This window comes from Pseudophryne corroboree, chromosome 7 (assembly GCF_028390025.1).
Source record: "Pseudophryne corroboree isolate aPseCor3 chromosome 7, aPseCor3.hap2, whole genome shotgun sequence".
Lineage (NCBI taxonomy): Eukaryota > Metazoa > Chordata > Amphibia > Anura > Myobatrachidae > Pseudophryne > Pseudophryne corroboree.
In genome coordinates, this window is record NC_086450.1 from 247,690,699 (window position 1) to 247,718,176 (window position 27,478).

The 27,478-nt window shown below is 48.3% G+C and overlaps 1 protein-coding gene across 5 annotated transcripts in view; it reads left to right on the forward strand.

Annotated features, from left to right (window-relative positions):
• KALRN (kalirin RhoGEF kinase) overlaps nucleotides 1-27,478 on the forward strand; it is a 1,402,249-nt gene that overhangs the window by 623,007 nt on the left and 751,764 nt on the right. The window lies entirely within an intron of this gene.

Sequence of the window (27,478 nt, forward strand, 5' to 3'; positions counted from 1 at the left end):
CTGGAGCTCAGTTTTTAAGTTGGTGCCCTGCAGGCAGGTCACTAACAGGGAGGGCTGCTCCAGCAGCCCTGAAAAGAGCTTTTATAAGAAGAAATAGAAGACTTCTAGGGCTGCAGCATAGGCACTCATAGCGCTAGATGTCATTCTAACATCTCATGCTGCAGCTCCATCACCTCCCCCGGCGACGCTGTATACTTCCGCTCCCTGGTTGCTGGGTACTTACAGCGGAGGGCTCAGTTTTTTTTCCTCAGCTAGCACACACTCACCGCAGCTCCATCCGGGATCGCGTGGCCGCATCAAGGTAGGAGGTAAGAGGGTCCCCCAGGCGGGACCCGCTGCAAATCGCGATCCAGCGCAGTCCTTAGGAGACGGGCCACGGGCGCTGGCGTGGAAACTGTGTCGGTACAGGGACCCCACTAGACCACCAGGGCAAGTGTACAGGTCAGATTCTCTATAATCCGTTTTAATATGGGCCCACAGTACCCGGTGGTGAAGTCCAGCTAGGGGATAAGGCTCTGACCTGTAGCCCTCCCCCCAGCCCCAGGGTGCCATTTACAGTTAATGTTCCCGCCCTGGTGCTGCATCTCTCTGTCTCCCTCACTCCCTGTCAGCGTTTGGCGCCATCACTACATGCTGAGCTGATTCTGGGACTGCATGGGCAAAGTCTCCTCTGTAAACCTGCCTGCATCATTAGTGCTGTGCATTTTACAGGACACTTACGTTTTCTACATGTCTTTTGACAGTGTTAGTTAAGAAACAGTGCATTACTACAGGGCTAATTAATACAAGTACCCTGTGGTATACATCAAGTCTTTACTGTGCATTGATATGTCTATAAGCCTATATAGCTTTACTTAGTGCTACTTAGTATTGCTGGTCCAGTGCAGTTTTATTGTTTGTCATAATTTCTGCATTGTACATGTGACTGTGTGTGTGCATATAGCTGCTGTGTGGTATCTACTCCGTGTATCTCACTCATATTGCTATCCCTATATTCTGTACCCTGAGAGGGGCTGAGTGTATCATATTTGATATAGGTATTTCACAGGATATACTTATTTTGTATTTTTCTCTGTGATTCTCAGTCACCATATACCTCCTGAATCCTCTGTTTGTGCCATCACACTGCACAGAGGGACCTGGTTAGGCATTATATCTGTTGATATTGTACTGTGTCGCCTGTGTTTTACGCTTTCATATCATGTCAGCCACAGGGGGCGATGGTTCTGTGGCTGATCCCGCAATACGCGGTGGTGATGCCGCAAATGCATTAGAGGAAAACATAGCAGCGGAGGGTTCAGGTTCTGGGGTTTCCCTTCCCCCCAGTCAGTTTGTAGCAACAGGGGCACATCACGACCCGCCTTGGGCTACTTTCTCTAATTTACTGACTACGCTGGTAACTAGACTTACTCCCCCTATGGGACCTCCCGTGTCTTTACAGACTCATATCGTCCCTGCAGGTTAATCCGCCATGGGCAGATCTCTTGTCCACTCAGTTACAGCAATTGAATCACTCATTAACTAAACAGAAACCTAACCCTCGCCCGCCTAAGACCAAGTGGTCATCTATGTGGGCCATTACTTCCTCACAATCCACTCTTGTTTCAGATATTTCCTCCGATGAGTATGGCGTGTATACTGACCCTTCAGACACTGATCCAGATGCTTCTGATAGGGAGTCTGTTTCACATGTGGATGTTCCTGACCTCTTAGAGGCTATCAGGCTGATTCTTCAAATTGATGATGAACCAGAACCTGTTGTTGCCTCTAAGAAGCCTAATAGATTCAAACGTCAGAAGGTTACCAAATCAATTTTGCCTCATTCTGAACACTTAGTTGATATTTGTCAGGAATCCTGGGAGAATCCAGGAAAGAAATTCACACCTCACAAGAAGATGCTAGCTCGCCCTGCCCTCGCTGCGTAATTAAGTAAAAATTGGGAAACGCAGCCGCCGGTGGACTCGCAAGTTGCTCGGCTGGTGGTGTCATCTGCTCTGCCTGTCACTACCATCACCTCTCTGAAGGAACCGACGGATAAGCGTGTGGAGGGTTGCTTAAACTCTATTTATACCCTTGCGGGAGCTTGCACAGGTCCACTATTGCGGCTACTTGGGCTGCAGAAGCTATTGAAGCGTGAGTTTAGGAGGCGGAAGCAGAGCTGCTGTCCAATTTTCCTGATAATGCTAGACAATGTCTTAAGTATATTGGCCCTCATTCAGAGTTGATCACTCGCTAGCTAGTTTTAGCAGCCGTGCAAACGCTATGCCGCCGCTCACTGGGGAGTGTATTTTAGCTTAGCAGAAGTGCGAACGCATGTGCAGCCGAGCTCTGCAAAAACAGTTTGTGCAGTTTCTGAGTAGCTCTGAACCTACTCAGCGCTTGCGATCACTTCAGCCTATTCGTGTCCGGATTTGACGTCATACACCCGCCCAGCGAACACCCAGCCACGTCTGCGTATTTTCAGATACGCCTGTGTTTTTGCAAACACTCCCTGAAAACGGTCAGTTGACACCTAGAAAGGTCCCCTTCCTGTCAATCTTCTTGCGACTGAAAACTTCGCTAGAACCTGTGCACAACCACAAAAGCCTTTGTACCCGTACGTTGCGTGTGTGCATTGCGGTGCATACGCATGTAGAAAAAAGTGTTTGAAACCGCACTAGACCTGTGGATACTTGCCACAGTCAATTCCAACTCATTATGAGTTGCACAATGATATGATAACCAACATATAGGCTCAATTGGTGTAATACCTTAGGCGCTGGGTTGGTGGTGCTCCCAGGAAATTAGTTCAACAAACTAGAATGGGTAGACCTGCGAGTGAGCGGGGCAAAGAAGGACTAAAAGTCTGACCCGGGGCACGCTTTTTGTATTAATAAGTTTAAAATTTAACTTTTATTAATGCTAATAAAACTGTAAATTACACAAAGTAACTAGACAAATACATTATGCCGTGAGGCAATAATTATACACATATACTCTGCCGTAAAGCAATTCTTGAAATTATAATAAGGTGACCAAGCTCTAGGAGCGAAACGTACGTCTTCTTCCGGTTTCCGGTTCAGGCCGGGTCCGACTTCCGGTTGCGGCTTCCCAGCGCACTTTCAAGCCACCAGATGCCCGCGCACTTTTAGGCCACCAGATGCCCGCATCTTAGCTGTACCAGGCTCACCGGCAACATGATAAGTACATTCAGTTACTGATATGGAGGTAATGTAGTTAGCAGTATTTAAGATTGGCGCACCATATCTGCCATATATATTAATACGATTAAAACACATCGGTTGTGCTGAATATTTATATATGGTTTATCACACCGGTGTAAGGCACATCCATTATGCAGATGGATTCATATCACAGGAGTGATTTATTGAAAGCATAATTTACGTATTGAAGCATATAGGGCATTATTCAGCGGGATTCATTTGCATGTGAAATTATGGTCAATTAGCCAGCTCTTTATGGCCAATTATAGGGAGGTTTGCAGATTCATGTTCATCTTGCTCAGCTCTCCTCATTCAATTTCATATAGGTTACTCACTCTGTCATTCCAGCAGCCGGGCTACTCTGCAATGCTTTTTAGCAACAGAGGGCTCTGAGCAGCAATATTGGAAAAGCAGAAGTGGGTACCTCTACTTTTCTTGCTCAATATCGAGGCGAAGGGTACAGGCCCCTCTCATCCCAACATTCGATGCATTAGGCAGATGTTGGGACAGCAGAAGGTCCAAATACCCCGGTATAATTCTCTCTCTCTTTATTTCTATCTAATGTGCTTACACAGTCATGAGACTATTATGCTTTGTTCAAAATTTCTGTAAAGTTCCTAAATGTTGAGCTTAAGGCATGGCTATATGATACTTATAATTGGTTACTACACTCTGTTATTTGAAATTTGTATGAGAAGTATAACTAGGACTGCTTAACTCCAATCTTACAGTGAATTGATATGCTTTGATGTGTATGATACGTACAGTATAAGATTTACTAAAAGAGGGCATCACAGCCATAACGTGATGACATGTATTTTCAATTATATCTTTCTGTGTAACAATCCTGAATTTTGTATAGGACCCATTGGTCCATTCATGTTTATTTGTGTTTAGGAGTATATATAAACCCTACACAGATGCTGATAAGTTTTATATTATGTTATTACAATTAAATCATCCTATGTAGGAAAGTAGTACTCTTCATGTAGGCCTACTGGTCCATTTATTTATAATTGTATTGTGGTTTGAAGCACATATAAACTTTACACAGATTATGATGAAATAAAGTTTGATGGCTTGGAATTAGGCGCAGTGAAGTCTATTCTCCCCATTATTGAGGCAATTTGGTTATAGACCTTGGGGAGGTTACATCTTTGTATTACTGCTCACAAATTTATGTGGTGAATTAATACACCTTGATTTGTCATTATCGTTCTATGTTGTTAAGTTCTTTCACCATACAAAAGGGTTGAGCATTGGTACCAATTAATATTTTCGCTCATGGCAGAGAACGATCTGCCATACTAGTCTAAATTTATTTCTTATTATAATTTCAAGAATTGCCTTACGTCAGAGTATATGTGTATAATTATTGCCTCACTGCATAATGTATTTGTCTAGTGACTTTGTGTAATTTACAGTTTTATCAGCATTAATAAAAGTAAAATTTTAAACTTATTAATACAAAAAGCGTTCCCCGGGTCAGACGTTTAGTCCTTCTTTGCCCCGCTCACTTGCAGGTCTACCCATTCTGGTGCATACGCATGCACAGAAATGCCGATTTTTAGCCTGATTGCTGCGCTACGAACAACGGCAGCTAGCGATCAACTCGGAATGACCCCCATTATTACAGCCTCTCATTACATTAAGGAGGCAGCTTCAGATGCCGGTGTTCTGGCGGGTGGTCTTCTGTTTAGTACAGCCGGCATACCGACAGCCGGCATACCGACACTTATTTTCCCTCGTGGGGGTCCACGACCCCCATAGAGGGAGAATAAAATAGTGTGGCGCGCGTAGCGTGGCGAGCGCAGCGAGCCCGCAAGGGGCTCATTTGCGCTCGCCAAGCTGTCGGTAAGCCGGCGGTCGGGCTCCCGGCGCCGGGATGCTGGTCGCCGGGAGCCCGACCGCCGGCCAGCCGTAGTGAACCCGTTCTGGCGGCCAAAGCCTCTACTACGTCCATTCTGGCTCACCGGATACTCTGGTTGCGGTCCTGGTCTGTAGATCTGGACTCTAATAAAACCCTGGAGGTGCTCCCTTTAAAGGGGAACATTCTTTTTGCTGAGGATCTCAACAAGATTGTTGCTTACTTAGCTTCCGCTAAGACGACATGTCTACCTAGTGCTCCTCCTTTAGCTCCGAAAAGTTAAGAGTATTTCCTTTCGTTCCTTTCGACCTCCAGGTAAAGCTAAGTGTCAGGCGTACCTGAAACAGGCACACACTTTCAAAACCACTAAGCCCATACCTAAACGTGCCTGGGCTGCCCGTCAGCCTGCTTTCAATTCAGACAAGCCTGCTGCATGACGGGGTGGGTCTCCACCTGGGGGATCCCAGGGTGGGAGGCCGACTTTTACGGTTTACCCAGGTATAGTTGAAGACCACTTCAGACGCCTGGGTAAGGGAAGTCGTCACTCACGGATACGCTATATCCTTCAAGAGACGTTCCTCTCATCAATTTTGCCTGACAAACGTCCCTTCGGATCAGGTAAAGGCAAAAACTCTTCACTTGGTGGTACAGTTTCTCCCGGACACAGGAGTGATAGTGCCGGTGCCTCTGGCTCAGAGAGGCAGGGGTTACTATTCAACGCTGTTCCTAGTCCCGAAACCGAATGGTTCCTCCCGGACCATTCTCAACCTCAAGTCTTTGAACAAATTTGTGAGGGTCTCCAAGTTTTGTTTGGAAACTCTTCGCTCTGTTGTTCTGGCTTTGGAGCCAGCGGACTACTGTATATGGTATCCCTGGGCATACAAGATTCTTACCTACATATTCCTATTGTCATATTGCATCAGCAATACCTGCGGTTTGCTATTGACAACCTCCATTATCAATTCCGGGCCTTACCTTTTGGGCTGACCACGGCTCCGCGAATCTTCACCAAGGTGATGACGGCCCTGCTCCACTGTCAGGGTATTAGGATCCTACCGTATCTGGACGACTTGCTGATCCTGGCGAATTCCCCAGAAGTTCTCCTCCGTCATCTGGATCTGATGGTCCAGTTTCTGCAAGCCCACGGGTGGCTCATCAACTGGAAGAAATCATCCCTGGTCCCTGCCCAAAGCATGGTGCACCTGGGGGCATTGTTGGACACACATAACCAGCGGTTGTTCTTGTCACAGGAGATGGTCCTGAACCTTCAGGACAGGATACGATGCATCCTTGCTCGCCCGCGAGTGTCGATACACTCGGCGATGCAAGTACTAGGCCTCATGGTGTCGGATTTTGACATGGTAGAGTACGCTCAATTTCATTCCTGTCCTCTGCAGAACCTGATTCTTGCCAAGTGGGACGGCCTGCCTCACCGGATTAATTCTCACATGATCTCCTTGTCTCCGGAGGTTTGTCTGTCACTGAGCTGGTGGCTGCAGGACCAACGATTGAGCAGGGGTCGTCCCTTCTGGATCTCCAACTGGGTCCTCCTGACAACGGATGCCAGTCTGAGGGGTAGGGGCGCGGTGTTGGAGCAACACTCTCTTCAGGGCCAGTGGAACAGGGAGGATTCTCTCCTCCCGATAAAAATTCTGGAATTGCAGGCAGTGTTCTCTGAAACTGGCCCAGCATCTGATACAGAACAGGCCTGTTCAAGTACAGTCAGACAACACCACCACTGGCGTACATAAATCATCGAGGCGGCACTTGAAGCAGCATGGCAATGATGGAAGTGTCAAGGATTCTTCAATTGGTGGAATGCAATCTGCCAGCCATATCGGCAGTGTTCATTCTGTGGGTCCTCAACTGGGAAGCGGACTTCCTCAGTCATCAGGACGTACATGCCGGAGAGTGGAGCATTCATCCAGAAGTATTTCAACACCTAGTAGACAAGTGGGGCCTACCAGACGTAGATCTGATGGCGTCTCAACACAATTACAAGGTTCCGGTCTTCAGAGCATGGACAAGGGATCCTCAAGCGGCGTTTGTGGATGCACTGGCAATTCCGTGGAACTTTCGGCTGCCGTATGTGTTCCCTCTGGTGTCACTCCTGCCCAGGGTAATAAGGAAGTTCAAGCAAGAAGGAGGTATCCTACTTGTGATCGCTCCAGAGTGGCGCAGACAGCATTGGTTCTCAGAACTACAGGGTCTCTCGTTAGAGCGTCCTCTTCTGCTTCCGCAACGCCCAGACCTCCTCGTTCAGGGCCCTTGTGTATGCCAGGATTTGGCCCCGGCTGGCTTTGACGGCGTGGCTCTTGAAGCTTCAGTTCTGAGGGCCTAAGGATTTTCTGAGGTGATCATTCAAACTATGTTGAAGGCGGGAAGTTGGCTTCTGCTCGGATTTATCATAGGGCCTGGAATTCTTACTTTGCTTGGTGCGCATCAAACAATCATGACGTTTGCAAGTTTAGTACAGCCAAACTTTTGGCCTTCTTGCAACAGGGCCTGGACTTGGGCCTTCTTCTGGCCTCCCTCAAGGTTCATATTTCTGCCTTGTCGGTATGGTTTCAGAGAAAAATTTGCGACTCTGCCTGATGGTCATACAGATGGGTCCATGTTTATCTTGACTAACTGAGACTGGGCAGTCAGATTTACTCCCCTGCTGTAATGACTTAATCCCCTGCTGTATTGTTCTCTGTATTGTATTGCAGCTGAGAACAATAGATGAAGGGTTTATGTTATTAAACTATGTTGTGCCTAGGCGCAGCAAACTAGCCAAGATAACCGTTGACCCATCTGTACAATTACTCAGGATGTTTTACGGATTCAACCTCCCTATGTCCCACCTGTGGCTCCTTGGGATTTGTCGGTGGTTCTGGAGGCCTTGCAAGAGTCTCCGTTTGAACCTCTTGAATCTGTGGTGAATCTCTTGAAGTAGCTTACTCTTAAGGTCTTGTTTTTGCTGGCTATTGCCTCTGCTAGACGGGTTTCAGACTTGGGTGCCTTATCCTGTCGGTCACCCTTTCTAATTTTTACCGTGACCGGGCGGTTCTTAGGACGCGCCCTGGTTATCTACCTAAGGTGGTGTCTTCTTTCCACCTTAACCAAGAGATTGTGGTTCCGGCCTTTATCTCTCCTGAATTGTCCTCCAAAGAGCGGTCTTTGGATGTGGTACGGGCTCTCCGTATCTATGTGAAGAAGACAGCCACCGTTAGGAAGTCTGAATCTCTCTTTGTACTATTTGGTTTTCACAAACGTGGCTGGCCTGCGAATAAGCAGACCCTGGCCATATGTATCAGACTGGTGATTGCACAAGCTTCTGTACAGGCTGGTCTTCCAGCTCCTGCTACCATCAAAGCCCATTCTACTCTGTCTGTTGGACCTTCTTGGGTGGCCCGCCGTGGTGCGACCCTTGAGCAATTGTGCAAAGCGGCTACGTGGTCCTCGGTGAACACGTTTATAAGGTTCTATGTCTTCGATACTTCCGCCTCCCAGGATGCTTCCTTTGGATGCCGGGTTCTTGTTCCCGCTACAGTGCATCCCCTCTTATGACGAACTGCTTTAGGACATCCCTGATGTTATTCCCTGTGGAATACCAGTGTACTCCGCTGCAGAAAAGGAGGTTTATGGTAAGAACTTACCTTTGTTAAATCTCTTTCTGCGAGGTACACTGGATTCCACAGGGAGCCCACACTGACACACTTAGCTTCTTTGGGTTGGTATGACAGCCGCTGCTACCTTCTCCTGTCGTGATAATGTGTTGTCTGTGGCTACGAACTGTTGTCGTCTCTTTTACCTGCTACTGCATTGGACTGATTAACAAAACTGAGCTCCAATGCTTGGAGGTGGGGATATAGAGAACGTGACGCTATGCATCCTGGGAACAGTCAAAGTTTTTAGCCTGTTGGTGCCTCGGATCAAGATCCTACTCTACACCCCAATGTTTTTCCCTTTGTAATCCAGTGTACCTCGCAGAAAGAGATTTAACAAGGGTAAGTTCTTACCATAAATTCCCTTATTATTGTACAGTCCCCTGCTTATCTATTTTTTGCAAAATGGAATACTTGGTCTCTTCTCTGGTCTGGGTGGACAAACGTGCTTGCATTAGCTTTGCCACACTTTCATATTAACTATTATATGGTTCAACTATCGCATTTGAGGCATTGGCTGCAGAACACCTCAAACACTGACCTTCATACAATACTAGTAGCTTAGACGTCACCAAGACATTCTCCCCTGAAGCCCTTTCAGCTGGTAGAGTGTCTAGTAAAGGTCCCCAGTTACTTTTACAAGCTGTGAAGATTTGGGTTGCGGTCCATAAGTTACTGGGGTTTACAGATATCGACGCTGATACCCACCTGTGGAACAATAAGTTATTACAACAATTATGTTCCCTGGTGTCTGGGGCAGCAAAGTGGTATTCGCTGTGAGAAACGTCTACGAAGCTGCCGTGTGCAAATCCTTTGCATAATTGTGTTATGAATTTTATCTACCTCCTACGTTATACTACAGGTACCTGCAGCATTGGGATGCTTTGAAAGCCCAGTTTGCAGGTAATTCCCCCACGTTGAAGAATTTAACCAAGGTTAGGATCAGGCGCAAGGTGGGATGTTGTTCTAATTTAGCTGCTGCTATAAAACAGGATTAGTCAAGCCTGTATAATGACTGGAAACAACACACAATAGTACGAAATAGCAATGCTTGACTTAAAAACTAATAAAGATGAATATCTATTATAAATGGAGATAGGATGGAATTATGGCACATAGAGATGGATGGATTGAAAGGCCAAGAAAGGGACAATTAATTTAATAAAAACAAGTAAAATACAAATAAATACAGAATAAAAACATACAGAATCACCAATAAGGCCTGCTTAAATGGTGGTGTCCGTTCCTTATTTAGCATGGACTGCAGATACAGTAGGTGTAAGGATTAAATGATAAAGGGCTGATGGCACAGTCCTGGTATAACGTTACCACAAACTGCCGCTGGAGGTGGAAGTCCCCTGAATGAAGTCCCTTTAAATGGGTGATGATGCCGGGGTCCTGAATCCTCACTAGATTGCGGAGTCCTCTGTGCGGAGTAGATGTAAATTAGCGCCAATGGCAAATCGCTCACCAATTTTTTCTGCACGGTCATGTTAAAGTCCAATAAAGGTCCAGGCACACACAAAGCAGTTTCCAATAGAAGACGGGTGATCTGGAATAGCACCTAACACGTTTCGCTGCAGGTCCTGCAGCTTTTTTCAAAACCTTTGACCTTTGAAAAAGCTGCAGCATCCTGGACCCAATTCTAAAGCCGACTCCTCCACAGTGAGAACAGTTAACGACCTTAAATAGAATTTCTACAATGTGTCCAGATAATAAACTGCAGGTTCAAAATTAACATAGAGCCAACCAACATAATACATATATAATATTATAAATAGGCATTTTGTTTTTTTATATAGGGTTCTCTGAAAAAATTAGGCGAAATCTGGAGGTGTCTGATGGGGAATTTAAAAAGTTCAAAAAAGTTCAAAAAAAATAAAATAAATATTCCTACCTTAAATACACAGGTTGAGACTTGAAGGGGTGGCTTCGTGTCTGCATAGCAATTTTTTTTTACATTTTTTTTAAATGTATATTTTTATTTAACTTTATTTCCTTGGGGGGGATGGGGGGCGGGGTGGGGGAGGGGCTGTGGGGGGGCTGCCTATTTTGTCAGTCCCGGGCCCCACAATTTCTGATGGCAGCCCTGATTAGCTCCATTAACAACTGTAATGTTACCTAATTCATATGTCATACTTAATACTTACGTATGTTTCTGGAAGTAGCATGTGACATTGAACACTTTGGCTATGTACTATTGTGATACTGTGGCTATGTATTATTGTGATATATTTCTTTTTTGCATGTTAATGTAAAACCTTAATAAAGAAAAGTACTCCATTAAAAAAAAAAAAACTTCTCCTGACTTTCTCTTTAACAAATCACCTTTTTCTCTACCTGAGTGGCCAGGTAGACGAGCACAGGTTGCACTTGGCCAGCTTAGCATGTATTGGAACCTATGGAAATGCATAAATAGTCAAGTTATGAAGTATCAAATATGTAAAGTTTCTACAACCTGTTACTTGCTATGGGACACTGCTAACGTTTCATGAATTGTATATCCCGGACACACGGCTCAGTGATTCTGATACACTGACCACACATAAGACAAAATTTCTATTTAAAGCTTTTTTTCAGCTCTATGAAGAATAAACCTATTAGTTCCAGAGTTGTGCTTATTAACCTTTTTGTAGCTTGTTCCATCACAGCAACATATAAGGTTTCATTATTTCTCTGACGTCCTAAGTGGATGCTGGGACTCCGTAAGGACCATGGGGAATAGCGGCTCCGCAGGAGACTGGGCACAACTATAAAGAAAGCTTTAGACTACTGGTGTGCACTGGCTCCTCCCACTATGACCCTCCTCCAGACATCAGTTAGAATCTTGTGCCCGGCTGAGCGGGATGCACACTAGGGGCTCTCCTGAGCTCCTAGAAAGAAAGTATATTTTAGGTTTTTTATTTTACAGTGAGATCTGCTGGCAACAGACTCACTGCAGCGAGGGACTAAGGGGAGAAGAAGCGAACCTACCTAACTGGTGGTAGTTTGGGCTTCTTAGGCTACTGGACACCATTAGCTCCAGAGGGATCGACCGCAGGACCCGACCTTGGTGTTCGTTCCCGGAGCCGCGCCGCCGGCCCCCTTACAGAGCCAGAAGCAAGAAGTGTTCCGGAAAATCGGCGGCAGAAGACTTCAGTCTTCAACAAGGTAGCGCACAGCACTGCAGCTGTGCGCCATTGCTCCTCATGCACACCTCACACTCCGGTCACTGATGGGTGCAGGGCGCTGGGGGGGGGGGGGGGCGCCCTGAGGGCAATATAAGACACCTTGGCTGGCAAATCTACACCATATATAGTCAGGAAGGCTATATAGGTGTAAAAATACCCCTGCCAGAATTCCAGAAAAAGCGGGAGAAGTCCGCCAGGAAAAGGGGCGGGGCCATCTCCCTCAGCACACTGGCGCCATTTTTCCCTCACAGCTCCGCTGGAAGGAAGCTCCCTGGCTCTCCCCTGCAGTCTACAAGCTACAGAAGGGTAAAAAAGAGAGGGGGGGGCACTAAATTTAGGCGCAGTATATATATAAAATAAGCAGCTATAAAGGAAAACACTCATTTATAGTGGGATCCCTGTGTTATATAGCGCTCTGGTGTGTGCTGGCATACTCTCTCTCTGTCTCCCCAAAGGGCTTTGTGGGGTCCTGTCCTCTGTCAGAGCATTCCCTGTGTGTATGCGGTGTGTCGGTACGGCTGTGTCGACATGTTTGATGAGGAGGCTTATGTGGAGGCGGAGCAGATGCCTATAAATGTGATGTCACCCCCTGCGGGGTCAACACCTGAGTGGATGGTGCTGTGGAAGGAATTACGCGACAGTGTCGACTCCTTGCATAAAAGGTTTGACGACATACCAAATGTGGGACAGCCGGCTTCTCAGCCTGTGCCTGCCCAGGCGTCTCAAAAGCCATCAGGGGCTCTAAAACGCCCGCTACCTCAGATGGCAGACACAGATGTCAACACGGATACTGACTCCAGTGTCGACGACGATGAGACTAATGTAACTTCCAGTAGGGCCACACGTTACATGATTGAGGCAATGAAAAATGTGTTGCACATTTCTGATGTTACCCCCGGTACCACAAAAAAGGGTATTATGTTTGGAGAGAAAAAACTACCAGTAGCTTTTCCTCCATCTGAGGAATTAAATGAAGTATGTGAAGAAGCGTGGGCTTCCCCTGATAAGAAACTGGTAATTTCTAAGAGGTTACTAATGGCGTACCCTTTCCCGCCAGAGGATAGGGCACGTTGGGAAACATCCCCTAGGGTGGATAAAGCGCTCACACGCTTGTCAAAGAAGGTGGCACTACCGTCTCCGGATACGGCCGCCCTGAAGGAATCTGCTGATAGAAAGCAGGAGGCTATCCTGAAGTCTATATATACACACACAGGTGTTATACTGAGACCAGCTATTGCTTCAGCATGGATGTGCAGTGCTGCAGCTGCATGGTCAGATTCCCTGTCGGAAAATATTGATACCCTAGACAGGGACACTATATTGCTAACCGTAGAGCATATTAAAGACGCACTTTTATACATGAGGGATGCACAGAGGGATATTTGCCGGCTGGCATCTAAAATTAGTGCAATGTCCATTTCTGCCAGAAGAGGGTTATGGACTCGGCAGTGGACAGGAGATCCAAATTCCAAAAGGCACATGGAAGTTCTGCCTTATAAGGGTGAGTAGTTGTTCGGGGATGGTCTCTCGGACCTCGTTTCCACAGCAACGGCTGGGAAGTCTACATTTTTACCCCATGTTCCCTCACAGCCAAAGAAAGCACCGTATTATCAGGTACAGTCCTTTCGGCCCAATAGGGGCAAGCGGGTTAAGGGCGCGTCCTTTCTGCCCAGAGGCAGAGGTAGGGGGAAAAAGCTGCAGCATACAGCCAGTTCCCAGGAGCAAAAGTCCTCCCCCGCTTCCTCTAAGTCCACAGCATGACGCTGGGGCTCCACAGGCGGAGCCAGGTACGGTGGGGGCCCGTCTCAAATATTTCAGCAATCAGTGAGCTCGCTCACGGGTGGATCCCTGGATCTTTCAAGTAGTATCTCAGGGGTACAAGCTGGAAATCGAGACGTCTCCCCCCCGCCGTTTCCTCAAATCTGCCTTACCAACCACTCCCTCAGGCAGGGAGGCAGTGTTACAGGCAATTCACAAGCTGTATTCACAACAGGTGATAGTAAAGGTGCCCCTACTTCAACAAGGACGGGGTTACTATTCCACAATGTTTGTGGTACCGAAACCGGACGGTTCGGTGAGACCCATTTTAAATTTGAAATCCTTGAATACATATATAAAAAAATTCAAGTTCAAGATGGAATCGCTCAGGGCGGTTATTGCAAGCCTGGACGAGGGGGATTACATGGTATCACTGGACATCAAGGATGCTTACCTGCATGTCCCCATTTACCATCCTCACCAGGAGTACCTCAGATTTGTGGTACAGGATTGTCATTACCAATTCCAGACGTTGCCGTTCGGTCTATCCACGGCTCCGAGGGTCTTTACCAAGGTAATGGCCGAAATGATGATACTCCTTCGAAAGAAGGGAGTTTTAATTATCCCGTACTTGGACGATCTCCTGATAAAGGCGAGGTCCAGGGAGCAGTTGTTGGTCGGGGTAGCACTATCTTGGGAGGTGCTACAACAGCACGGCTGGATTCTAAATATTCCGAAGTCACAGCTGGTCCCTACGACACGTCTACTGTTCCTGGGGATGGTTCTGGACACAGAACAGAAAAAAGTGTTTCTCCCGGAGGAGAAGGCCAAGGAGCTGTCATCTCTAGTCAGAGGCCTCCTAAAACCAAAACAGGTGTCGGTGCATCACTACACGCGGATCCTGGGAAAGATGGTAGCTTCCTACGAAGCAATTCCATTCGGCAGGTTCCATGCAAGAACCTTTCAGTGGGACCTGTTGGACAGGTGGTCCGGATCGCATCTTCAGATGCATCGGCTGATAACCCTGTCTCCAAGGACAAGGGTGTCTCTGCTGTAGTGGCTGCAGAGTGCTCATCTTCAAGAGGGCCGCAGATTCGGCATACAGGACTGTTAGGTTCCTGGTGCTCAGAACAAGGGAGATGTTATGAAGCGAGTCCAGAGCACCAGGACGTAATGCTGGGAAAGGGGAATGGAAAGGGAATAGCCCCTGGCGCCCTATCTCCGTTGTCTCAACCGTGCTGTCAGTACACTCTTGCGAGACTATGGTTGCTTGAGCCCATGGCAGCCGCGTTTGAAGGGCGGATTACGTCTGCCCAACTTCGATGCCCCCTCAGGTCTTAATGAGAGACAAAGAGTGAACCGAGACAGGGTGATAACAAGGGGCCCTCTGACTAAACAACAAGGCCAGGGGCTACTAACAAACCTAAAACCAAAGTATGTGCGGCTTGCCACCAAAGGAAAAGAACAACAAAGGAAATGCTGACCACACGCCGACACAATACTTTTGTGTACCGGCGGTGACAGCATAAGCAGAACCCTCTGCAAAACACCAGTGACAGAAATAATAAGGGAATACAGCGGCCTAGGCCGACGGACGCGGCCGTGCCGCTACTCACGGAACCGGTACGAATACTGGCAAACGGACAGGAACTCCCAATGCTGCTGACACAGACTCTCAGAACTGGAGGACAGGCAGAATCCCAAACGACAGACCGGTGGACACCAAGAAGCCAGAAACTTGCACAGGCAACGGTACTGGACCTCAGGACAGGAACGCCTCACGGCAGGACACGGGATCAGACATAGGAATCGACACAGGGACTGACACAGGAAGCTCAGGAACTAGCAGGAACCAAGCTCAGAACTCAAGCAGACTGCAAACCAAGGAATATCACCAGCATCTGTGAATTGCAAACAGCCAGCATATAACAGAGAGGCCTAATTAATAATCCCATGCAGCTGCCTTGTTGCATGATTCCAAACTGACCAGATGCAATTAGCAGCCAGGTGAGGCTGAACACAAGGGAACAAGCTGCAATTACACAGACTCACCAGCGGCAGCAGACGAGTATTCTAAAACAGAGCAACAGGAAATCCTGGCATGCAAGACAACTTTATAAACATAAAATAGGAATGAACCACTACCTGTGGTTTATAACAGTATCCCCTCCTTAAGGGTGAGCTCCGAGCACCCCATGACACCCACGGGAACATAAACAGAAGTATAACATGAAATACAGAACAAAACTGCAAAACAGGAATGAGCCACAGCCGTGGCTCATAACATTACCCCCCCCTTGAGGAGGGGTCAAAAGACCCCAAAATTCAGACTATCCAGAACAAGGGATACAAAAAAAAAAAAAACTGACACACTGGTCTAACAGACAAGAAAACAAAAAACAAGCTGTAGCAACAACTTGTAACAGTGCCCTCCCCTTGATGGTGGCCACTGGACACAAGACAAGGGGAAAAAAAATCCTTTTTTTTTTTTTATCAAGGCAAGAGTCAAAAATTATTTCTTTTTCTTCTTCTTCTTTTTACAAAGCTCTTTAGGTCTGACCAAGGTAATTCCCCAAACATTGTCTGAACTGATGGTACCACCCAGCAAGGCTGCGTTCAAATCAGAGACAGGTCTCTTACCCTTGGGAGCTGAACTTTCTGGTAAAGTACTATTATTAGAAGAAGAAGTCAAAAAAGCACATCCTGCAGTCAAAACAACGGGCTGGGACTCTTGTGCCGAGTTTACAGTATTTGGTGGACTCTCAGCAGACAAGATGGGTGACTTAGAGGAACCTGAACCAATTTCTTTGGAACCATATCTTTTAATAATTGCATCACTGAATGCTGGGGGATCCTGAAGAATGGGATCTTCAGCTTTCATTAGGCTGGTCGCCCACTCAAAAGGCTCTCCTCTAAAAGAATAAATCAGATAAAGCACAATGTTCTCTGAAGTGATGCCCAGAAATGGTCTAGACAACATAATAATGTAATAGTGTTTGTAAAGTGCCAAAAATTGGGCTAAGTCCCCATCAAAGATTATGGATGTTGAGATATCAGAGTCAGGATCTGTTTCCTTCTCATCTGACTGACTGGAGTGCTTTGCTAGGACCTGGTCACTATTGACCTTACTCGAGGCTGAGACTCTCTGAACCCCACCCGGGGCTGAGACTTTCTGAACCCCACCCGGGGCAGTGACTTTCTGAACCCCACCCGGGGCAGTGACTTTCTGAACCCCACCCGGGGCAGTGACTTTCTGAACCCCACCCGGGGCAGTGACTTTCTGAACCCCGCTGGGGCAGTGGCCTCCGGGAACCCCGCTCGGGCAGTGGCCTCCGGGAACCCCGCTCGGGCAGTGGCCTCCGAGAACCCCGCTGGAGCAGTGGCCTCCGAGAACCCCGCTGGGGCAGTGGCCTCCGAGAACCCCGCTGGGGCCAGCACCTCGGATTCTTTTACTGGGACCGGACCGTTGGCCTCCCTGACTGGGATCGGGCCATCGGCCTCCCTCTCTGAGTCAATAATTATCGAAAGTTCTCCCGGGACTATGACTTCCGGGACTTTTGCTGAAGCAATAACGTTCAGATCCTCCACTAATGCTATGCTTCTTAAGTTCTTTCCTGGGGAAGCGACTTCTAGACCCTTCTTTGGGGCTGCGTCTCTCGAGACCCCACTTGGGGATATTACTTCAAAGATCCCTTCTGGAGTTTTGCTTCTCGAGTTCCCCTCAAGAACTATGGTTTTAGAGACCCTTTCTAGGGTTGCGCTTTTCAAGTCCCTACCTGGGGTAACAGCTTCTGAGACCCCTTTCGGTATGGACACCTGAACAATAATATTTGATGTCCCTCTATAAGCTAGGGCATCGGGTACCGCTCCAGCACTCTGGGCATCGGGCACCGCTCCAGCACTCTGGGCATCGGGCACCGCTCCAGCACTCTGGGCATCGGGCACCGCTCCAGCACTCTGGGCATCGGGCACCGCTCCAGCACTCTGGGCATCGGGCACCGCTCCAGCACTCTGGGCATCGGGCACCGCTCCAGCACCCTGGGCATCGGGCACCGCTCCAGCACCCTGGGCATCGGGCACCGCTCCAGGACCCTGGGCATCGGGCACCGCTCCAGGACCCTGGGCATCGGGCACCGCTCCAGGACCCTGGGCATCGGGCACCGCTCCAGGAACCTGGGCATCGGGCACCGCTCCAGGAACCTGGGCATCGGGCACCGCTCCAGGAACCTGGGCATCGGGCACCGCTCCAGGAACCTGGGCATCGGGCACCACTCCAGGGACTTGCAACTCCGCTTCCACAGGAACCCCTAGAGAGGAGAGAAACATTCTCTTTTGATTCCTGAATCTATAATGGGGCTCCCTTGCCCAAGGACCCCAATTATAGGACAGAGAGCTTTTTTGTGTGGGTTGTGTGACAAGTACCTCTGCCACAGTAGAGACAGGAGTAAGTCTTGTATCATGACTCAACTTGGCCAGAGGGCAAGACTCGTCACCACACTTTGGCTTGCGCAACTCACAGGTCTGCAGATAATGGCCTAAACCCCCACAATATAGGCATAAGTTTAAGTTTCTGCGACGCAGACGCTCCTCTTCTGAGTGCCTGGGCCGCAGAAAACTTTTAAACCTTTTCTCTTCAATTAAACCAGAGGATTCTCTTGTCACCATACTGTGAACAAGAGTCTCTTTAGAGATAGATGTACTCTCAACGACTTCTGGCAAAATGAGCAAGATTTTAGTCAGAAGGTTTTGCAGTTGCTTTAGGGATTGCTGCAAAACTTCTAGTCGCTCTGGTCTCAAAGCACTGAATACAGAGTTCAGGGCTGCGAGAGATGCCTGCAGGGCTTGCATAGTAGACATAGGAGGATTTAAAACTAGACAAGACAAGGCAAGGCAAGACTAAATTTTGCTAAACAAAACAAGACTTTTTTTTTTTTTTTTAAACACCGGACTGGATTCTAAACACCGGACTGGATTCTAAACACCGGACTGGATTCTAAACACTGAATTCTAGACAGGACTGGATTCTAGACTAGACACTGGACTGGGCCAAAAAAGAAAAAAAGTTTTATTTCTTTTTTGTGGTATGGCTGGTGATAATGTTAGGTTCCTGGTGCTCAGAACAAGGGAGATGTTATGAAGCGAGTCCAGAGCACCAGGACGTAATGCTGGGAAAGGGGAATGGAAAGGGAATAGCCCCTGGCGCCCTATCTCCGTTGTCTCACCCGTTGTTAGGGTCTCCTGCCCTGTGCTGCCACGTCGTCATGGCAACCGGGAGACAAGTGCTAGTGGAGTAACCTGAGCGCAGCTGATACTCCGGTTCGGGTCTTTTGCTGTGCAGTGGTTATAGGCTCTGTGCACGGCAGGGGATCCGGTGCTGGTTTTTGTGCTCACAGTCTGTGAGGTCTGAGTGGGGCGTGGACAGCAACTGCTTTATAAGGCCTCTTTTCAGGGTAAGCAGATGCTGCTGAATCTTTGTTGGTTAGTCAGTTCATGAAAGTTAGCCAGTACTGTGTAGCTTTGTATTTGTTTGTTGCTTACTGCAAATAGGCCTGGGGATTTGGTATTACACTCTGCCAATCCAGACCTAGCAGTAAGACTGGAGTCAGTCGTTTAGCTTGCTGGGGTTCTGTTACTACTCTGTGAACTTAGCAAGTTTGCGGCTGTATTCTAAGACTTGCCTGTCTAATCCTGTCTCACTGTGCTAGGTGTCAGGGGTCAGTTTAGTGGCAGTAAGCTAAAACCTGTGCACTGCAAGTGAGAATTAGGATTGTGGAGATTCTCCTTGTGTCTATCATTCCATCTCTGACCAAGGAGTTTACTGCCACACCCGTTGGTAACCCTTTAGGGTTTTGCTGTTGCCCTTAGCAACAGCATTTCGGGTTCTCTACGTATTAAAACACAACATCTTGCTTTTCCATCTGAGCAGTTCTAATACAAGGGAGATACCCAGTTCCTTAGCCTCTGGGCTTCTCTGTTCACTTTGTGTGTATTTTGTTACCCTATCACCTTCTGTGTACATTATGTCATATCCCCCAGTTTGTCTGTGAGTCCATCTGTTTTGCATAACAGTTCAAACACCAGTACTTTCCTGCAGGCACTGGTGTGCATAACATATTCAGCAGCCTAATACTCCTGTTGAAATTTTGTGGGAATATGGAGCATACCCCTCAAAATACGTTGCAACAGGTGGTCGATCAGGTGCAGGTCCTGACTCGACAATTTAATGATTTGTCCATTAAAATGCACACCTCCCAGGCTGCTGGCGGAGCTCCCGCAGCAGCAGCACCTGCAGGGGTTAAGGAGCCGAAAGTAAATCTCCCGGATCGTTTTTCTGGAGATCGCTCGCAGTTCTTTTGTTTCAAGGAGAGCTGCAAGCTATACTTCCGGCTTAGGCCTCAGTCTTCTGGGTCGGAGATTCAGCGGGTGGGCATAGTGATTTCCTTGCTACAAGGAGACCCACAGGTCTGGGCATATGGGTTGCAGCCTGACTGTCCGTCGCTTAAAAGTGTTGATGCTTTTTTTACGGCACTGGGCATGTTGTATGATGACCCTGACAAGACGGCCTCAGCCGAGGCTCAGATTTCGATCCTTAAGCAAGGGCGAAGGCCAGTTGAGGTTTACTGTACGGAGTTTCGGAGGTTGGCCCATGATACCCAGTGGAATGACCCAGCCCTGAGACACCAGTACCGAAGAGGTCTTTCTAACCAGATAAAGGACCAACTGGTACAATATCCCTTGCCTGATAACTTGGATCAGCTCATGCAGTTATCCATCCGGGTGGATAGACGGCTGAGAGAGCGTAGGCTTGAAAGGGAGACTGAGATTTCCTTCCTTCCCAAGGGAACCTCAGACTCTGAGGAATTTTCTGAGGAGCCTATGCAGATTGGGGCTACCCGCCTCTCCTCGCGTGAGAAGACGCGGAGGAGACAGCAGGGGTTGTGTTTGTACTGTGGGAATAAAGGTCATGTGGTAGTATCATGCCCAGAAAAGCCGGAAAACTTCAGGGCCTGAGGGTGATGGGAAATATCCTGTCAGGCCAGAAGTCAGAATTTCCCAAGAAGACTTTTATCATTCCGGTGACCTTGAAGATCCTCGGTCAAACTGTCAAGACTGAGGCCTTTGTGGACAGTGGGGCCGACGGGGTTTTTATGGCCCGCCAATTCGCCCTGAAACACTCTGTTCCCTTAGTACCCTTGGCATCGGAAATTGAGATTTGTGGGTTAAACGGGGAACCATTATCCCAAGGTAAAATTACCTCTTGCACTAGCCAGATTTCTTTGTTTATTGGAGCCACACACTCTGAAAAATTGTCCTTTTATGTGACTGTTTGTACTTTTGCCCCATTGGTGTTGGGGTTACCCTGGTTAAGGGCCCACAATCCTCAATTTGACTGGGTCTCTGGGGAGATTCTTAGTTGGGGTACTGATTGTTTCAGGAGTTGCTTGAGCCTTCCAGTCAGGCTCTCGCAGCTAAGTTTGCCAGGATTGCCAGGGTGTTATGCAGATTTTGCGGACGTGTTCTCCAAAAAAGTTGCAGAGGTACTACCTCCCCATCGCCCCTATGACTGTGCCATTGATTTGTTGCCAAATGCTAAGCTTCCCAAGAGCAGGTTGTACTCCCTGTCACGTCCTGAGACTCAGGCTATGGCAGAGTACATTCAGGAGAACTTGGCTAAGGGATTTATCAGACCTTCACAGTCTCCAGTTGGGTCGGGGTTCTTCTTCGTGGGTAAAAAGGACGGTTCGTTGCGACCCTGCATCGACTTCAGGGAATTGAACCGTATCACGATTAAAAACTCATACCCACTGCCTCTCATTTCGGTCTTGTTTGACCAGCTTCGTACTGCCACCATTTTTTCTAAGATTGACCTACGCGGTGCGTACAATCTAATCCGAATAAGAGAGGGGGATGAATGGAAGACTGCCTTTAATACCAACTCAGGGCATTATGAATATTTGGTGATGCCTTTTGGGCTCTGTAATGCCCCGGCAGTCTTCCAGGATTTCATGAATGATGTGCTCAGGGAATATTTGGATAGATTCTTAGTTGTATACTTAGATGACATCCTAATCTTCTCCCATTCCCTGGAGGAACATCGGAAGCATGTACGCTTAGTCCTCCAGAAACTCAGAGACCACCGGCTTGGGGCGAAGCTGGAGAAGTGCGAATTTGAAGTTCAGCAAATCGCATTTCTAGGATATATTATCTCCCCAGAAGGTTTCCAAATGGAGGGTTCCAAGGTACAGGCAGTCCTGGATTGGGTGCAGCCCACTAGTTTGAAGGCGCTTCAGCGTTTCCTGGGCTTTGCGAATTTTTATAGACGATTTATCGCTGGATTTTCGTCTATAGTGGCGCCCTTGGTGGCACTCACTAAGAAAGGGGCGGATGTTGCTCACTGGTCTTGTGAGGCTAAAGCGGCTTTTGCCCGTCTCAAAAGGGCATTTGTTTCGGCCAAGGTGCTGCGACACCCAGATCCAGAGCGTCCTTTTGTGGTGGAGGTGGATGCCTCTGAGATGGGTATTGGGGCAGTGCTTTCTCAGATGGGAGTGTCTGATAATCGCCTTCATCCCTGTGCTTACTTTTCCCGTAAATTTTCGCCTGCCGAGATGAATTATGACGTGGGTAACCGGGAATTGTTGGCTATTAAGGATGCACTCGAGGAGTGGAGACACTGGCTTGAGGGGGCTAAGTTTGTGGTCTCAATTCTCACTGACCATAAGAATCTGGCATATTTAGAGTCAGCGAAGCGTCTCAATGCCAGGCAGGCACGATGGGCTTTGTTTTTTGCTCGCTTTAATTTTTTGATAACATATCGCCCTGGGTCAAAAAACATCAAGGCTGATGCGCTCTCGCGGAGTTTTGCTCCAATCCAGGAGACCACCGAGGAGCCGTTGCCCATTGTTTCCCCATCATGTATTAAAGTGGGCATTACCCAGGACCTCTTATCATTAGTCCTTAGAGCACAGGAGCAGGCTCCTCCAGACCTTCCGGTAGGTCTTTTGTTTGTGCCTCCTAGGTTAAGACAGCGAGTGTTCCTGGAATTCCATGCCAAGAAGTCGGCAGGTCACCCGGGTATTGCCAGAACTCGGGAGTTGCTATCTAGGGCGGTGTGGTGGCCCTCGGTGGCTAAGGATGTGGATCAGTGGGTTCGGGCATGTGACATCTGTGCCCGAAATAAGACTCCTAGAGGGGTTCCTGTTGGCCCATTACATCCACTCTCTATCCCATCTAAGCCATGGACCCACATTTCAATGGATTTTGTGGTGGACTTGCCCAAATCCTCGGGGATGACAGCCATCTGGGTTGTCGTTGACAGGTTTTCGAAGATGGCGCACTTCGTTCCACTGGTTGGGCTGCCATCAGCCAGACGCCTGTCTGAATTATTTATGCTGCATGTTGTGCGTCTCCACGGGTTGCCACTTGATGTGGTCTCTGACCGCGGATCCCAGTTTGTGGCCAAATTCTGGAGGGCATTTTGTTCCGATCTCCAGATTTCTGTCAGCTTGTCGTCAGGCTACCATCCGCAGTCTAATGGGCAGACTGAAAGGGTGAACCAGTCCTTGGAGCAGTTCCTCAGGTTTTATGTCTCCAAGTGTCAGACTGACTGGGTTGCTCATCTGTCCATGGCGGAGTTTGCCTATAACAACGCGGCTCACTCTGCTACAGGGATCTCTCCCTTCCTTTGTGTGTATGGGCATCATCCTAAGGCCAATTCTTTTGACCCCCTGGACTCCACGCCTGGTGGTTCCTCTGTGGTTTCGGTCCTTAGAGGTATTTGGCGGAAAGTGAAGAAAGCCCTTGTGTCTGTGTCATTAGTGACCAAAAGGGTTTTTGATAAGCGGAAAAGACCCTGCAGCTTCAAATTAGGAGACTTCGTCTGGTTGTCTACCAAGAATTTGAAGTTGAGACAGCCATCTCATAAGTTAGGGCCCCGGTTCATCGGCCCTTATAAGATCACCAGGGTTATCAATCCGGTGGCATTTCAGTTAGATCTGCCCCGTTCTTTGGGTATCAATAAAACATTCCATTGTTCCCTTTTAAAACGGGCGATTAGTAATCCTTCTTCCAGTGGAAGACCTTCCCCTCTTCTGATACGTGGCCAGAGGGAGTTTGTTGTTGAAAGGATTCTTGACTCCAAGGTGGTTCGGGGTCGGCTGTCATTTTTGGTGCACTGGAAGGGGTATGGCCCGGAGGAGCGGTCGTGGGTGCGCAGTTGTGATCTTCATGCCCCCAGACTGATACGCTCTTTCTTCTCGCAGTTCCCCGATAAACCCGGTGGTAGGGGTTCTTTGACCCCTCGTCAGAGGGGGGGTACTGTTAGGGTCTCCTGCCCTGTGCTGCCACGTCGTCATGGCAACCGGGAGACAAGTGCTAGTGGAGTAACCTGAGCGCAGCTGATACTCCGGTTCGGGTCTTTTGCTGTGCAGTGGTTATAGGCTCTGTGCACGGCAGGGGATCCGGTGCTGGTTTTTGTGCTCACAGTCTGTGAGGTCTGAGTGGGGCGTGGACAGCACCTGCTTTATAAGGCCTCTTTTCAGGGTAAGCAGATGCTGCTGAATCTTTGTTGGTTAGTCAGTTCATGAAAGTTAGCCAGTACTGTGTAGCTTTGTATTTGTTTGTTGCTTACTGCAAATAGGCCTGGGGATTTGGTATTACACTCTGCCAATCCAGACCTAGCAGTAAGACTGGAGTCAGTCGTTTAGCTTGCTGGGGTTCTGTTACTACTCTGTGAACTTAGCAAGTTTGCGGCTGTATTCTAAGACTTGCCTGTCTAATCCTGTCTCACTGTGCTAGGTGTCAGGGGTCAGTTTAGTGGCAGTAAGCTAAAACCTGTGCACTGCAAGTGAGAATTAGGATTGTGGAGATTCTCCTTGTGTCTATCATTCCATCTCTGACCAAGGAGTTTACTGCCACACCCGTTGGTAACCCTTTAGGGTTTTGCTGTTGCCCTTAGCAACAGCATTTCGGGTTCTCTACGTATTAAAACACAACATCTTGCTTTTCCATCTGAGCAGTTCTAATACAAGGGAGATACCCAGTTCCTTAGCCTCTGGGCTTCTCTGTTCACTTTGTGTGTATTTTGTTACCCTATCACCTTCTGTGTACATTATGTCATATCCCCCAGTTTGTCTGTGAGTCCATCTGTTTTGCATAACAGTTCAAACACCAGTACTTTCCTGCAGGCACTGGTGTGCATAACACCCGTGCTGTCAGTACACTCTTGCGAGACTATGGTTGCTTGAGCCCATGGCAGCCGCGTTTGAAGGGCGGATTACATCTGCCCAACTTCGATGCCCCCTCAGGTCTTAATGAGAGACAAAGAGTGAACCGAGACAGGGTGATAACAAGGGGCCCTCTGACTAAACAACAAGGCCAGGGGCTACTAACAAACCTAAAACCAAAGTATGTGCGGCTTGCCGCCAAAGGAAAAGAACAACAAAGGAAATGCTGACCACACGCCGACACAATACTTTTGTGTACCGGCGGTGACAGCATAAGCAGAACCCTCTGCAAAACACCAGTGACAGAAATAATAAGGGAATACAGCGGCCTAGGCCGACGGACGCGGCCGTGCCGCTACTCACGGAACCGGTACGAATACTGGCAAACGGACAGGAACTCCCAATGCTGCTGACACAGACTCTCAGAACTGGAGGACAGGCAGAATCCCAAACGACAGACCGGTGGACACCAAGAAGCCAGAAACTTGCACAGGCAACGGTACTGGACCTCAGGACAGGAACGCCTCACGGCAGGACACGGGATCAGACATAGGAATCGACACAGGGACTGACACAGGAAGCTCAGGAACTAGCAGGAACCAAGCTCAGAACTCAAGCAGACTGCAAACCAAGGAATATCACCAGCATCTGTGAATTGCAAACAGCCAGCATATAACAGAGAGGCCTAATTAATAATCCCATGCAGCTGCCTTGTTGCATGATTCCAAACTGACCAGATGAAATTAGCAGCCAGGTGAGGCTGAACACAAGGGAACAAGCTGCAATTACACAGACTCACCAGCGGCAGCAGACAAGAGTATTCTAAAACAGAGCAACAGGAAATCCTGGCATGCAAGACAACTTTATAAACATAAAATAGGAATGAACCACTACCTGTGGTTCATAACAAGGACTGGGTCCTGGTGACCACGGATGCCAGCCTTCGAGGCTGGGGGGCAGTCACACAGGGAAGAAACTTCCAAGGACTATGGTCAAGTCAGGAGACTTCCCTGCACATAAATATTCTGGAACTAAGGGCCATTTACAATGCCCTAAGTCAGGCAAAACCCCTGCTTCAAAACCAGCCGGTACTGATCCAGTCAGACAACATCACGACGGTCGCCCATGTAAACCGCCAGGGCGGCACGAGAAGCAGGACGGTGATGGCAGAAGCCACAAGGATTCTCCGATGCGCAGAAAATCACGTGTTAGCACTGTCAGCAGTGTTCATTCCGGGAGTGGACAACTGGGAAGCAGACTTCCTCAGCAGGTACGACCTCCACCCGGGAGAGTGGGGACTTCATCCAGAAGTCTTCCAAATGATTGTAAACCGTTGGGAAAGGCCACAGGTGGACATGATGGCGTCCCACCTCAACAAAAAGCTAGAAAAGTATTGCGCCAGGTCAAGAGACCCGCAGGCGATAGCTGTGGACGCTCTAGTGACACCGTGGGTCTACCGGTCGGTTTATGTGTTCCCTCCTCTTCCTCTCATACCAAAGGTACTGAGGATAATAAGGAGAAGAGGAGTAAGAACTATACTCATCGTTCCGGATTGGCCAAGAAGAGCTTGGTACCCGGAACTTCAAGAAATGATCTCAGAGGACCCATGGCCTCTGCCGCTCAGACAGGACCTGCTGCAGCAGGGGCCCTGTCTGTTCCAAGACTTACCGCGGCTGCGTTTGACGGCATGGCGGTTGAACACCGGATCCTGAAGGAAAAGGGCATTCCGGAGGAAGTCATTCCTACGCTGATTAAAGCTAGGAAAGAAGTAACCGCAAACCATTATCACCGCATATGGCGTAAATATGTTGCGTGGTGCGAGGCCAGGAAGGCTCCAACGGAAGAATTTCAGCTGGGCCGTTTCCTGCACTTTCTACAGTCAGGGGTGACTATGGGCCTAAAATTGGGTTCCATTAAGGTCCAGATTTCGGCTCTATCGATTTTCTTCCAGAGAGAACTGGCTTCACTACCTGAAGTTCAAACTTTTGTTAAGGGAGTGCTGCATATTCAGCCCCCTTTTGTGCCTCCAGTGGCACCTTGGGATCTCAACGTGGTGTTGGATTTCCTAAAGTCACATTGGTTTGAGCCACTTAAGACCGTGGAATTGAAATATCTCACGTGGAAAGTGGTCATGTTGTTGGCCTTGGCTTCGGCCAGGCGTATATCAGAATTGGCGGCTTTGTCATGTAAAAGCCCTTATCTGATTTTCCATATGGATAGGGCACAATTGAGGACTCGTCCCCAATTTCTCCCTAAGGTGGTATCAGCTTTTCATCTGAACCAACCTATCGTGGTGCCTGCGGCTACTAAAGACTTGGAGGCTTCCAAGTTATTGAACGTAGTCAGGGCCCTGAAAATTTATGTTTCCAGGACAGCTGGAGTCAGGAAGACTGACTCGCTATTTATCCTGTACGCGCCCAACAAGTTGGGTGCACCTGATTCAAAGCAGACTATTGCTCGCTGGATCTGTAGTACGATTCAGCTTGCACATTCTGCGGCTGGACTGCCGCATCCTAAATCAGTGAAAGCCCATTCCACGAGGAAGGTGGGCTCTTCTTGGGCGGCAGCCCGAGGGGTCTCTGCTCTACAACTTTGCCGAGCAGCTACT